Source organism: Podarcis tiliguerta, assembly GCF_965153285.1.
Source record: "Podarcis tiliguerta genome assembly, chromosome: 6".
In the NCBI taxonomy this organism is placed as follows: Eukaryota; Metazoa; Chordata; class Lepidosauria; order Squamata; family Lacertidae; genus Podarcis; species Podarcis tiliguerta.
Genome location: NC_139539.1, coordinates 5,711,976 through 5,725,922, shown reverse-complemented (window position 1 = coordinate 5,725,922; position 13,947 = coordinate 5,711,976). Strand labels below are relative to the sequence as shown.

Below are 13,947 nucleotides of genomic sequence, written 5' to 3'. Positions count from 1 at the left end.
GCAACACATTGCGCCAATCCAACCTAGAGGTTAACAGAGCATGTTGTTTAGTTGTTTAGTTGTGTCCGACTCTTTGTGACCCCCTGGACCAGAGCACACCAGGCACTCCTGTCTTCCACTGCCTCCCGCAGTTTGGTCAAACTCATGTTCATAGCTTCGAGAACACTGTCACACCATCTCGTCCTCTGTCGTCTCCTTCTCCTTGTGCCCTCCATCTTTGCCAACATCAGGGTCTTTTCCAGGGAGTCTTCTCTTCTCATGAGGTGGCCAAAGTATTGGAGCCTCAGCTTCAGGATCTGTCCTTCCAGTGAGCACTCAGGGCTGATTTCCTTCAGAATGGAGAGGTTTGATCTTCTTGCAGTCCATGTGACTCTCAAGAGTCTCCTCCAGCACCAGAATTCAAAAGCATCAATTCTTCGGCGATCAGCCTTCTTCATGGTCCAGCTCTCACTTCCATACATCACTACTGGGAAAACCATAGCTTTAACTATGCGGACCTTTGTTGGCAAGGTGATGTCTCTGCTTTTTAAGATGCTGTCTAGGGTTTGTCATTGCTTTTCTCCCAAGAAGCAGGTGTCTTTTAATTTCGTGACTGCTGTCCCCATCTGCAGTGATCATGGAGCCCAAGAAAGTAAAATCTCTTATGTTGTAATTATGTTGCATAGACAACATAATTTAGCCACCAGTCAAAGCTGATGGAAGGCACTTTGAGAGAGCCAGTGTGGTGTAGTGGTTAAGAGCGGTAGTCTCGTAATCTGGGGAACCGGGTTCGCGTCTCCGCTCCTCCACATGCAGCTGCTGGGTGACCTTGGGCCAGTCATACTTCTTTGAAGTCTCTCAGCCCCACTCACCTCACAGAGTGTTTGTTGTGGGGGAGGAAGGGAAAGGAGAATGTTAGCCGCTTTGAGACTCCTTAAAGGGAGTGAAAGGCGGGATATCAAATCCAAACTCTTCTTCTTCTTCTTCAAGTGACACTAAGGAACCCAGAAGTACAACTCCAGAACGAATTAAGTTCTTAACCTGAGGTACCAGTGTACCCCCAAGCTACGTACCTGCTCCTTCCTAGAAAGTGTAACCTTACCCAGAGCAAGGCACAACCCATTCATCAGGTTGAGGGAACCACCCACTAATCGGGTCTCAGTCTTGCCCAGTCTTGCCTAGATTAAGTTTCAGTTTGTTGGCATTCATCCAATTACCGAGGCAAGACATTGATCTGGCATATCTACCGCCATACCTGCAGATTTAAAGGAGAAGCAGAGTTGCGTGTCATCAGCACATTGCTGACAATGACAACGTAAGAATTAAACAGACTGTCTCACCAGAGTGGTGCATGCTCTAGTTATCTCACGCTTGGACTACTGCAATGCGCTCTACGTGGGGCTACCTTTGAAGGTGACCCGGAAACTGCAATTAATCCAGAATGCGGCAGCTAGACTGGGGACTGGGGGCAGCCGCCGGGACCACATAACACTGGTCTTGAAAGACCTACATTGGCTCCCAGTACGTTTCCAAGCACAATTCAGAGTGTCGGTGCTGACCTTTAAAGCCCTAAACAGCCTCCGTCCAGTATACCTGAAGGAGTGTCTCCACCCCCATCGTTCTGCCCGGACGCTGAGGTCCAGCGCCGAGGGCCTTCTGGCGGTTCCCTCATTGCGAGAAGCAAAGCTACAGGGAACCAGGCAGAGGGCCTTCTTGGTAGTGGCGCCCGCCCTGTGGAATGCCCTCCCACCAGATGTCAAAGAGATAAACAACTACCTGACATTCAGAAGACATCTTAAGGCAGCCCTGTTCAGGGAATTTTTTAATGTGTGACATCTTAGTGTATTTTTGGTTTTTGTGGAAGCCGCCCAGGGTGGCTGGGGAAACCCAGCCAGATGGGCGGGGTACAAATAATAGATGATGATGATGATGACGATGATGATTAACAGAGTCTCTCCTGCCTTTTGCAGCAACCTTGCTGCAAGAGTAGGGATGGGGGACAAACACGATTCAGTTTGCATTTAAAGGCAAACACGTATATTATGCACTTCGTGAAACCATGTGCAATCCAAAGCACAGATATATTTCAAAATTTACACTTATATGGCTTTTGCACAGCGTTTCTCCAGCCAAGTAACGTGCACGAAAAGCACATGCCGAGGTAAAGTGTGCATAAAAGCACATATAATAGCAGGCACAGCATACAAAAACGCATCACATTAGGGGGGATGGGTTTGCGGAAATGTGCTTGCTGCGCACAATTGCATACAAAAATGTGCCTAAGGATAAGTTTGCATGAAGATGGATTTCATAAGGACTGTTTTAAGATTTGCAAATGAGTGTGGAAATGTAGAGAACTGAAGACTGGGGAAATGAGAAACTGAAATGAACAGATTTGCCCATTCCTGTTAAGAGCGCCAGGAGCAGAAAAGGTGGTAAAAACAGTGCCAACTGCAACAAAAAAAATCCCTGTTTTCTGACAACTTTTAAAGGTCCCACAGCGGCAGAACTCCTCCTGTTGCATCTTCTTATCCCCTGTGGCTGCTGGTTCTGGTTTTTGTGCAGTCCAAGTCCCCCCCCCCCCCAACCTCCCGCAGCCTGTACAACTCTTCGTAAAGTTTTGCTCCATTCATTCCCTTTTGCCAGCTGGCTCTGATCAAAAAGCTTTTAATATTACGAAACAAAGACTTGTGGGTGGGAGGGAGAAGAAGAGAAGGGTGAATAGGCTGCAAGGAATCACTAACTGGCTCATCCTGGAAAGAGTTAACAGGACAGTGGTATGTTATTGGCCAGCAAAGCAACCGCCTCTTTGGGATCCTGGCTTATTCCCCCCCATCTCCTTCCACCTCCTCTTCCCCTTTCCCTTAAATTATTATCAGGCTAACAAGTCTGGGCTGTTCTTGAGCCAGCTCAGAGTGTCAACTTGCAGGCTCCCCGCTCTTCCTTTCCTTCCTTTTCCTCCTCCTCTTTCTTTCTTCCAAACCGTGTTTAATCTTTAACTCCAAAAATGCTGATCTGGCCTTTTTTTAAAAAAAAATTAAATAAATAAATTCTTATTTAAAGATCAATTTACATATTATGCAATCACAGCAAATACAGGCATTTTGCAAGAGAGTGCAAAAAATACCAAACCCCTGCATTGGACGTTGCTGGCCGTTGTTCTCCCCCACATTCTGGCCCAGGAGATTTCTACACTCCCCACTCTCGCCCCACCTTTCACCCCAAACCCCAGCCTGAGAAAACCGAGTATGGAAGAGAGAGAGTGTGTGTGTGTGTGTGTGATTGTCCCCTTTCTGCAGGCTTTCCCCCTTTTTTTTCTTTCTATTTTTAAAGTTTTTTTTTAATAAACAGTTTCAACATAACAAATTATCAATCCAAACAATCAAATACATTATCCCCCCCCCCCATTTCCCTCCCTCTCCCTGCCACCAACCAGGACTCTCTCTGATTTCTCTGCACAAAATTGTTCTCTGCATGTTATAAAATTGTACATATCCTTGCCTTATCTATCATGTATTCAACCAATAAATTTGTGGATGTTTATTCAAAACCTGCCAAGGAGTCCCGTTCATTTTGTTGTATTTTTAGGAACTTTGTAAAAAGTTCCCATTCTTCCTTAAAGTCGCAGTTGTCCTTATCAGGCAGTTTGTATGTCAATTTAGCCAATTCCGCATAACTCATCAGTTTTTCTTGCCACTGTTCTTTCGTTGGGATTTCCTCTTTCTTCCATCCTTGTGCTATCAAGACTCTTGCCGCTGTTGTAGCATACATAAATAAGTTCTTTGTTTTCTTTGTCAGGTTTTGTCCTACAATCCCTAACAAAAATGCTTCTGGTTTGTTTTTTTACAAATGTCATTTTAAACATTTTTTTTCAATTCATTATATATCATTTCCCAAAAATTTTTAACTTCTCTACATTCCCACCACATATGATAAAAAGTCCCTTCTTTTTCTTTACATTTCCAACATATGTTTGTCCTGGTTTTGTACACTTTTGCTCTTTGTACTGGTGTGATATACCATCTATACATCATTTTCATATAGTTTTCTTTCAAAAGAGAACAATCTGTAAATTTCAGATCTACTTTCCACAATTTTTCCCAGTCCTCAAATTGTATATTATGTCCTATATTTTGTGCCCATTACTGATTTGACATCCTCGTCTTTTGTTTCCCATTCTAACAGAATACTATATGCTTTCTTCAGCAGCTTCGCTTCTTCTTCTAAAACTTCCTTTTGAAATCTTTCAGCAGGCATTTTAATGGAAACTATTCGATTGGAAGTTCCTGGAGCAAAAACACAGCTACCCTTCAAAATTCACGCTTATCCAACAGAATAACAGGGCTGAAAATGCACACGTAAATGAAAATAAATGTGTTTGGTGGGTGAAATTGCCTGCAGAAATGTCTCCATCAGAATTCTGACAAATTTCCGTGGAAAAATTGCAAGCCGATGGAGAACTGAAATGAAGACTGGGAAAGCAAGAAACAAAGAGAAAATGAAATTGGCAGATTCCCACCCCGCCTCCGTCATTCTGTGTGTCTGGCAGGTCCTGTATTTTTCTCCATTGCAAATCCTTCACAAGCTTCAAAGGCTGGAGCCACACAGCGGCCCTTCATGGCCTCATCTGCGCTCGTCCCACAGTGCTGTCAAGCCACAGTTGTTGGTGTCATCATCATCATCATCATCATTTATTATTTTTACTCCGCCCGTCTGGCTGGGCTTCCCCAGCCACTCTGGGCAGCTTCCAACAAAATATAAAAATACCGTAATACATCAAACATTAAAGGCTTCCCTAAACAGGGCTGCCTTCAGATGTCTTCTAAAAATCTGGTAGTTGTTGTTCTCTTTGACATCTGGTGGGAGGGTGTTCCACAGGGCGGGCGCCACCACCGAGAAGGCCCTCTGCTTGGTTCCCTGTAGCTTTGCTTCTCGCAGTGAGGGAAACGCCAGAAGGCCCTCAGAGCTGGACCTCAGTGTCTGGGCTCAACGATGGGGGTGGAGACGCTCCTTCCGGTATACAGGACTGAAGCTGTTTAGGGCTCTCAAGGTCAGCACCAACACTTTGAATTGTGCTCGGAAACGTACTGGGAGCCAATGTAGGTCTTTCATGCAGGGCCGGCCCTGCTGTTGGGCAGAGGGAGATGGCCAACTCAGGTGGCAGGTACTGGGAGGCAGGCACAGAGTGGCAGGGACGGATCGGAGGACAGAATTTGGCAGGCCGTCCAGCTTGCCTTGCTAGCTGGCCAGACTCCCATCACTTCTGCAGACAGAAGATCCAGTTGCTGCACTGATCCGCTTCTGTACATGGGATTATGGGCCTCTTGTCCCTTGCCTCAGGCAGCAGAATGAATTGGGCAGCCCTGATCTGAATCAAACAGTTATGGTCCACCTAATGGGGAACAATGTGAATCTTGCCTGCAGATTTCCCATGGGTACCTGGTTAGCCCCTGTGAGACAAGATGGGCCACTGGCCTGATCCTGCAGGCTCTTCTTATGTCCTAGGCTCAATACCCAGCTATGGCGTTTGCCCCCCTAGGTGTGTGACATCATACTGGGTTCATAAGGAAAGGGTTAACTAATTGTAAAATGACTAACCAATGGGAACCCAAGGGGCAGAGTTAACTGTGTATAAGGTTTAAGCACAGAGTTTTGAGGGGAGTTAAGAGTTAGAGTAGGGAGGCAGGTGGTGCTGTGGGTTAAACCACAGGGCCTAGGACTTGCTGATCAGAAGGTCGGCGGTTCGAATCCCCGCTACGGGGTGAGCTCCCGGTGCTCGGTCCCTGCTCCTGCCAACCTAGCAGTTCGAAAGCACGTCAAAGTGCAAGTAGATAAATAGGTACAGCTCTGGCGGGAAGGTAAACGGCGTTTCCATGCGCTGGTCTGGTTCGCCAGAAGCGGCTTAGTCATGCTGGCCACATGACCCTGAAGCTGTACGCCAGCTCCCTCGGCCAGTAAAGCGAGATGAGCGTCACAACCCCAGTCGGCCATGACTGGACCTAATAGTCAGGGGTCCCTTTACCTTTACATTAAGAGTTAGGGTGGTTGAGAAGACAGTGTGGAGTTAGACTAGAGAGGGAAGATAAGTCTGTGGGTTGGGCTAGTCTGGTGTGAGAGAGGGAGAGAATTTGTTAAGAGGAGTCAGTCAAACAGTTGAGACAGTCAGAAGGTATTAGGAAGGGATAGACCAGTAAAGAAACTAAAGTTAACATACTGACAGGACTATTATCTGAGAAACCATAAATTTGTCAATGTTTGTAAAACAAACTTGTTTTTTGGGTTCACTTTTAACAACTGACTGGACTCAGTGTTTTACCAGAGAGTAACTGGTTGGTGGCAGCGGGGAAGCAATCACAGCGGTGGCACAGGGATCAATAGACCGTTAAACGTCCAGGGACCCTGTTTGATCGACACACCGTTATCTCCAGGTGGAGGCGTAGACTAATGGTCTGGCTTAGATTAAGGCAGCTGCAGATGTTCCTAAAGCCGCTTCATGTGTCCATCCCATCCTTTAAGCTATTGCATGTTGGCGGTTGGCGATGGCACCCATTCCCCACTATTTCCCAGAAGTATCTGAAATCTCCTTGCCCATGTTCTTGGCTGCCCTGCCCTCCCCACTCCTTGTCTCAGTGCCTCCTGGTCCTCCTCATCCTGGCTCGAGTGATGGGCCGAGATGCCCTCCTCGTTGACCTTTTGTGGTTCACGATGTCAGATGTTATTCAGAGTCACAAGACGAGGGGTTGACTCAAACTCCGTTCCAGCAGCTCTCCGGGACACACAAGCGCGGTTGTTGTTCGGCACAAGACCAATTTGTTCCAGTCACCCGGCTAGCACTTCTCCCGCTCAACTTCCATCCATGCGGTGACTCGGTGGATTACAATGAGGGCATGGAAGAGAAATGTCTTGCTTGGTTCTCCTTGCTGGGTGTCCAGCCAACCTGGTCTCTGCAAGAAGAGCCTAGCTGCTCAGTCGGGCCGATGGACCATCCGCTCCAATGCCCTGTTTTCAAAATGGCCAGCTAGATGCCATCCTGGCCGTTTTTGAACTACAATTCCCATCATCCCTAGCTAGCAGAACCAGTGGTCAGGGATGATGAGAGCTGCGATGCAAAAAGAGCCAAAGACCCACGTTTTGCAAACCAGCAGTGGAGCTAGATCAGGCCACTTGCCCATCTTCAACACCTCCCTTTCCATGGAGGCGCAGATTGCAGCTATAACAAAGGCAGCATTTTTTCATCTCTGCCAAGCTAAGCAGTTGACTCCTTACCTCTCTCGCCCTGACCTAGCCACTGTGATCCACACAACCGTCACCTCCAGACTTGATTATTGTAACTCGCTCTATGTGGGGCTGCCCTTGAGACTGACCCAGAAACGCCAGTGGGTGCAGAATACCACGGCGAGACTCCTTATGGGGTCCTTGCCACAGGATCACATTCACCCAATGCTATACCAGCTGCACTGGCTCCCAGTGGAGTACAGGGTCAGGTTTAAGGTGCTGGTTTTAACCTTTAAAGCCCTATACGGCCTAGGACCCTCGTACCTATGGGACCGCCTCTCCTGGTATGTCCCACGGAGGACCTTACGGTCTTCAAACAAAAACATCTTGGAGGTCCCGGGCCACAGGGAGGTTAGGCTGGCCTCAACCAGAACCAGGGCTTTTTCTGCTGTGGCCCCGATCTGGTGGAACGCTCTGTCACAAGAGACTAGGGCCCTGAGGGACTTGACATCTTTCTGCAGGGCCTGCAAGACGGAGCTGTTCCACCAAGCCTTTGGCCAGGGCACAGCCTGACCTCCTCCTTTGGTAATCCTCACAGAACTCTAGCCCAATGGTTGCCATTAATTTGATTCTGAACTGATTTTAGAATGAATTGATTTTAGAGTGCTGTGTTACTTTTATTGTTGTGAGCCGCTCTGAGCCCGGCTTCAGCTGGGGAGGGTGGGATATAAATAAAATATTATTATTATTATTATTATTATTATTATTATTATTATTATTATCTAGTTCAGCCAGTGGCGGAGCTTCATGCTCTGGCATGGGGGGGGAGGTGTGGAGAGCAGGTGGGGGCAGGGCTGGCACGCGTCCTGGGGGGTGGGGCATGTGTCCTGGGGGTGGGGCGCACCACCTGCGGGGGCGGGGCGCCCAGCACGAGCGGGGGGGCAGCCACGATGGCACCCTGCTGGGATTGCGCTGCCGGGGGCGGTGCGCTCCCCCCGCACTCTTCTTCCTCCGCCAGTGAGTCCGGCGTCCTGTTCTCACAGTGGTTGACCGGGTGCCTGTGGGATACCTGCAAACAGGACCCAAGGACAAGAGAAATTCTCCCTTCCTGTGATTTCCAGATTTCTTGTCCTTCAATTTGCCCAGTCCTCTTTTTTAAACCCGTAGCTGGGTGGCCATTAATGCCTTCATGCAGCTTGCCAGCCTGCAGGAGCTGGCTGCAGGTAAAGACTCTGATGGGGATCTGTCCTCCTCCAAGCCCCTCTCCCAATTAACCTCTGTCTCCAGGACCTGCCCCTGTGGCATCACTAGGTCTCAGATTTGGGCTCTAAAACAGCAGCGAGAATATTGATAGCTCAGAAATGGAAGCAAGAAGAGTTACCTACACTGGAAGAATGGAGAATGAAGATGATGGACTTTGCAGAACTTGATAGACTGACAGGAAGAATTCGAAATCGACGAGACCAGAGATTTATTGAAGAATGGGAAAAGTTTTCAGAATATATGCATAATTTAAGTGAAAAACAAATAACGCTTGTAACCATTAATGAAGCTTTGTAAAAAAGAAAGGTTAGAATTTGAGTGAAACAAGACTTAATTTATAAATAATTAGGTGAGATTTCAGAAATGTGTAAGAAAGTAAGAAGGGAGGAGTACCAGCCAAGTTGAGGGAAGTCAAAAAAAGAGAACGGATGTAAAAAAAACTACGAATTGTATTAATTTGTTTTATCTGTAAATGGAATAAAAATTATATTTTAAAAAAAAATAAAACCTCAGGGTCTAGGATGATCCTCTAATCCAGCCTTTCTCAACCTGTGGGTCCCCAGATGTTGTTGAACTACAACTCCCATCACCCCTAGCTAGCAAGGCCAGAGCTCATGAATGATGGGAGTTGTAGTCCAACAACATCTGGGGACCCACAGGTTGAGAACCGCTGGCCCTGCGGATGTTTCAAAATAGCTTTTCCATGGGAACCAGGAAATGACCTCTCCAGGCAACAAGAGTTTTTTCTCTAACCTTTCTACATCCTCCATCCTCTGCTTCTTGGCTCACCTCTCCTGCCTGGCTGTTGGCTGCCTGCAGACCCTCCTCCCCTCCGCGTGTCAATCACAGGTGACCTGGCTGCATCCTCCAACACGCCCAAGGGCAAGGCAGGCCAGCGCAGATGGCACATGCATTATTTGCTGCCTTCCAGCAGCGGCCGGTGGAACTCAGGAGGACTGGACAAGGCAGCTGCCACCACTATTGCTGTCGCCGCACTTCCAGCATCTGCCACCCAGTGCGCTTTCCTCACTCTGTCTAAAGACAGGGCTGGCTTGGTGGCATTTTGAAGCCCTCCAGGACCCTTCCGTCCATCCATCCATCCATCCATCTCCATCCCACTGGTTTTCATTCCCAAAAAATCCTGCAGCTGTTGAGCCTGCTCATTTCTTAACAGGCTGTTTTGCAAGGGAGGAAAGCCTTTCATTTTGATTTTTTTTAAAAATATTATTTCTGCATATCTCTTGGTTTCCCCCCAGGTGTGCTGGGACTTCCGCTCTTGTTGACCAGTGGCCCTGTTTCAGCTACAAAGGTGTCATCGCTCTAGGGCTGCATTCAGCATTCAAAGAAAAGGTGTGAATCCAGTCTATCGTACCAGGACTGTTATTTTCCCCATATACCTATGTGAAAATATGAAGACCAGAAATATTGCTATTTCTACTGGCAGGCCATGGTTGCCAACTCTTTCCCTGGCAGTGTCACTGTTATGTACTGAAGTTCTCACCCTGGACCAGCAGGGGGATACTGTAGATAGTTTTCACTCAGGTCCACATATGCAAATAAGGAATTGAAAGTGACATTCAGTGATTGGATAGGTACAGAATATTGTTACTGTTGCATTGTACTGGAGCTCTATATAAGCAGGTTGGCTGAACCCTTCAGCTCAGTTCTTTTCTGGGCCTGTGAATAAACAAGAGCTGTTTGAAGAATCGCTGTGTCGTCTGATATGTTCACCCACAACTTAACAGTCACAATGCCTTTAACAGTTGCACAACCAGCAGAAATTCATTCAGTGAAGTTTTTTCCTGGTTCTGGGACAGTTGCATGTGATGAATTGCTGTCTATCAGGTAGTTGTTAAAGACACAGGAGCCCTGCTTACTAAAAAGGTGGCAGCCACCAGGATGTTAGAATATTAGAATAGAATGACATTCTCCATTTCCTTTGGAACAGAGTGAATGGAGACAAAAGCAACACTGTTTTTTCTACCTTCTTTCTTTATTTACTATTTTGCAACTTCACAGGTGCGCCATCATAACCAAAGAGTTCGATGCGAGATAATCGATGCAACTGTTCACGGACCTGCAGGTTAAGTGCAGCTGCCTGAGCAACAGGCCCTTGTAGGACTGTATTTATTGAGTAATCACACCCGTGTTGCTAAATATGAGTCAGCAATATCAAAAGCAACACGATGGCCAGAAACAATTACAATGTGAAAAACTTTATGGAATAATTCAAAACCCCAAAACTAACAAAACTAACACGAAAACTAACAAACTGAGAGCCAGTGTGGTGTAGTGGTTAAGAGCGGTAGACTTGTAATCTGGGGAACTGGGTTCGATTCCCTGCTCCTCCACATGCAGCTGCTGGGTGACCTTGGGCCAGTCACACTTCTCTGAAGTCTCTCAGCCCCACTCGCCTCACAGAGTGTTTGTTGTGGGGGAGGAAGGGAAAGGAGAATGTTAGCCACTTTGAGACTCCTGATGGGGAGTGAAAGGCGGGATATCAAATCCAAACTCTTCTCTTCTTCTTCTTCTTCTGAAGTCTCTGAAAGTTGTTAAATGAATGACGGTGCCAGACTTTACCTGGTGGAGAGCAAGCTGTGAAGCTGTGTATAATCATCAGGGGGTTTGGGCTGGGTGTCCATCAGTATGCAGATGACACCCAGCTCTACCTCTCTTTTAAATCAGAACCAGTGAAGGCAGTGAAGGTCCTGTGCGAGTGTCTGGAGGCGGTTGGAGGATGGATGGCGGCTAACAGATTGAGGTTGAATCCTGAAAAGACAGAAGTACTGTTTTGGGGGGCAGGGAGCAGGCAGGTGTGGGAGATTCCCTGGTCCTGAATGGGGTAACTGTGCCCCTGAAGGATCAGGTGCGCAGCCTGGGGGTCATTCTGGACTCACAGCTGTCCATGGAGGCACAGGTCAATTCTGTGTCCAGGGCAGCTGTCTACCAGCTCCATCTGGTACTCAGGCTGAGACCCTACCTGCCTCACCAGAGTGGCTGTCTCACCAGAGTGGTGCATGCTCTGGTTATCTCCCGCTTGGACTTTTGCAGTGCACTCTATGTGGGGCTACCTTTGAAGGTGATCAGGCAACTGCAATTAATCCAGAATGAGGCAGCTACACTGGTGACTGGGAGTAATTTCTTCACTAACCAATCTTTTTTTTGAATAGATATAATATACATGAGAATGAAAAATACTCTGGAACAGTGCTCATGCGGTTATGTAGTCGTTTATTGACTGAGCATCTTTGACACAGAAGCGCTAGAAACACAGAATGTATATATTTTAACAAACACCCAGAATTTTAAACACTGCTTATTAAAAACAAACATGGCGGCTGAAGGCATCACACTCCTAACCCCACCCCAATAAATCACAGCCGCCAATGAAACGCTGGAAGGATAGGCATAGAGTTTGAGGGTCACAGAACTGAGATTCTGGACCATTCTGCTATAACTCAGTAGGAGGTGATGCTAAGCAAGTTCTCGTTGTCAGCATTGCTCCCCCACCAGCAAAACCCATACACTTTACGGCAGGTGTGGGGAGCCTTGGGCCCACCTAAATGTTACTGAACTACAGTTCCCATCAGCCCCGGCTGTAGTTCAGCAATACATGGAGTGCCAAGTGTTCCACGAACACACTTTTCAGCACCCTGGCACCCCCCAGGTGTTGCTGAACTACAACTCCCATCAGGAGGGTGCCAAGGTAGCACCAGCTTCCTTACAGGATTTCTGTTTGAGGAACACAATATACAGACATGAAGTTCAATGGCCACTTTTTCCTATTTATGGGTTTATTCTAGGCACAACCAATGTTTTCTTGTTGAACCTTGTCTCATTAAAGGTAAAGGTAAAGGTAAAGGTAAAGGTACCCCTACCCATACGGGCCAGTCTTGACAGACTCCAGGGTTGTGCGCTCATCTCACTCTATAGGCTGGGAGCCAGCGCTGTCCGAAGACACTTCCGGGTCACGTGGCCAGCGTGACAAGCTGCATCTGGCGAGCCAGCGCAGCACACGGAAACGCCGTTTACCTTCCCGCTGGTAAGTGGTCCCTATTTATCTACTTGCACCCGGGGGTGCTTTCGAACTGCTAGGTTGGCAGGCGCTGGGACCGAACGACGGGAGCGCACCCCGCCGCGGGGATTCGAACCGCTGACCATGCTATCGGCAAGTCCTAGGCGCTGAGGTTTTACCCACAGCACCACCCGCGTCCCATTAGATAAGTGTTAAAGCATTCCCACGCCTTTTGGACTACATCGATTGGTTTATTCCTTATAGATTGGGTCATTTTTGTGAGTTCCAAGTACTCCCTTAGCTTTAATTCCCATTCTTCTCTAATAGGGATCTGTTCACTTTTGCTTATAACAAAATGGGGACATGAATTGAAATATAGGAGGAAACTGCATTAGATAGATAGAATGAATCGTGGTGAGATAGATGGAAGTCGAAAATAAATAGGATAACAAAAGAGATCTATTCCAAAAGGGAAAGTACTTTGTTTGAGAACTGATGTTTTGGGATAGCATTGTATAGTTAATTTCACTTCATTTTTGTTCCTGATTTTTTCCCTCTTTTTTCCCTTATTGTTTCTGTTCTTTGCTTTGTTTCTTTGTTTTCTGTAGATTTGTTTGTATTTGCACAAAAACTCAATTAAAAAGAAGAAGTTCAATGGCCACTTATATAAATGCTAATTAATAATTGCATTATCATTGCTATTATTAGAGTTAGTATTACGTACAGGAACAGCTCAAGGATAGCAAAAGGTGTTCTCAGGATTCCGATGCCACAGCACCCTCTGGTGGTGGCTAGCCTGAAGTGCTACAGAAGCTTTGTTTCCCAAAGTTTGGACCAGGGCGCAGTCCCCCCTTGCCGCTCATTAAAACGATAGCAGCCGTCTCCAAGCTGATGCCCAGCTGTGCTGGCTGGGGCTGGTGGGAGTCATAGCTCAAAACATCTGGAGGGCGTCAGGCTAGGGAAGATAGAATCAGAGGCTCCCTCCACCTAACATATATGTACAGTGGTACCTCGGGTTAAGTACTTAATTCGTTCCGGAGATCTGTTCTTAACCTGAAACTGTTCTTAACCTGAAGCACCACTTTAGCTAATGGGGCCTCCTGCTGCTGCCGCGCCGCAGGAACACAATTTCTGTTCTCATCCTGAAGCAAAGTTCTAAACCTGAGGTACTATTTCTGGGTTAGCAGAGTCTGTAACCTGAAGTGTATGTCACCTGAAGCGTCTGTAACCCAAGCTACCACTGTACTTCCTTCCCTCGCCCCAGATAATGAGCAGATACAGTGGTGCCTCGCAAGACGAAATTAATTCGTTCCGCGAGTTTTTTCGTTGCGCGAGTTTTTTCGTCTTGCGAAGCACTACTGCATTTAAACACTGACAACGGTGGGGAGGGGCGGGGAGAAGCAGGATAGCTGCCGCAGCCAGTACCTCAGACTCACCTGCGCGTTGTGGCCACCGTGCGACGCGGCTGCTGGAGG

At 47.3% G+C, this 13,947-nt stretch overlaps 1 long non-coding RNA gene across 1 annotated transcript; it reads right to left on the bottom strand.

Annotated features, from left to right (window-relative positions):
* Positions 1–11,671: 11,671 nt before the first annotated feature.
* On the bottom strand, positions 11,672–12,784 carry LOC310679467. The gene is made up of 2 exons (XR_014512282.1): positions 12,656–12,784; positions 11,672–12,276 (listed from the first exon to the last, which is right to left on the bottom strand). It is a non-coding gene; the product is annotated as an uncharacterized lncRNA (long non-coding RNA).
* Positions 12,785–13,947: the final 1,163 nt, after the last annotated feature.